Raw genomic sequence first — 403 nt, forward strand, 5'->3', positions numbered from 1 at the left:
AGATGGGGTAAAGGGGGTGGCCTGGGAGTCAAAGTGAAGAAGTGATTTGTGTGTGTGTGTGTGTGTCTCTGTGTGTGTGTGTGTGTGTCTGTGTGTGTGTGTGTGTGTGTGTGTGTGTGTGTGTGTGTGTGTGTGTGTGTGTGTGTGTGTGTGTGTGTGTGTGTGTGTGTGTGTGTGTGTGTGTGTGTGTGTGTGTGTGTGTGTGTGTGTGTGTGTGTGTGTGTGTGTGTGTGTGTGTGTGTGTGTGTGTGTGTGTGTGCATGTGTCTGCGTGCGTGTGCATGTGTCTGTGTCTGTGTCTGTGTCTGTGTGTGTGTGTGTGTGTGTGTGTGTGTGTGTGTGTGTGTGTGTGTGTCTGCGTGCGTGTGTCTGCGTGCGTGTGTGTGTCTGCGTGTGTGTCTGCG

General features: G+C 52.1%; 1 long non-coding RNA gene across 1 annotated transcript in view; it reads right to left on the bottom strand.

Moving 5' to 3' along the window:
- The window catches only part of LOC104960542 (uncharacterized), a 2,539-nt gene that overhangs the window by 1,475 nt on the left and 661 nt on the right, over positions 1-403 (bottom strand). The window lies entirely within an intron of this gene.

This window comes from Notothenia coriiceps, unplaced genomic scaffold (genome assembly GCF_000735185.1).
Source record: "Notothenia coriiceps isolate Sejong01 unplaced genomic scaffold, NC01 NC01_scaffold00031889, whole genome shotgun sequence".
Taxonomy (NCBI): Eukaryota; Metazoa; Chordata; class Actinopteri; order Perciformes; family Nototheniidae; genus Notothenia; species Notothenia coriiceps.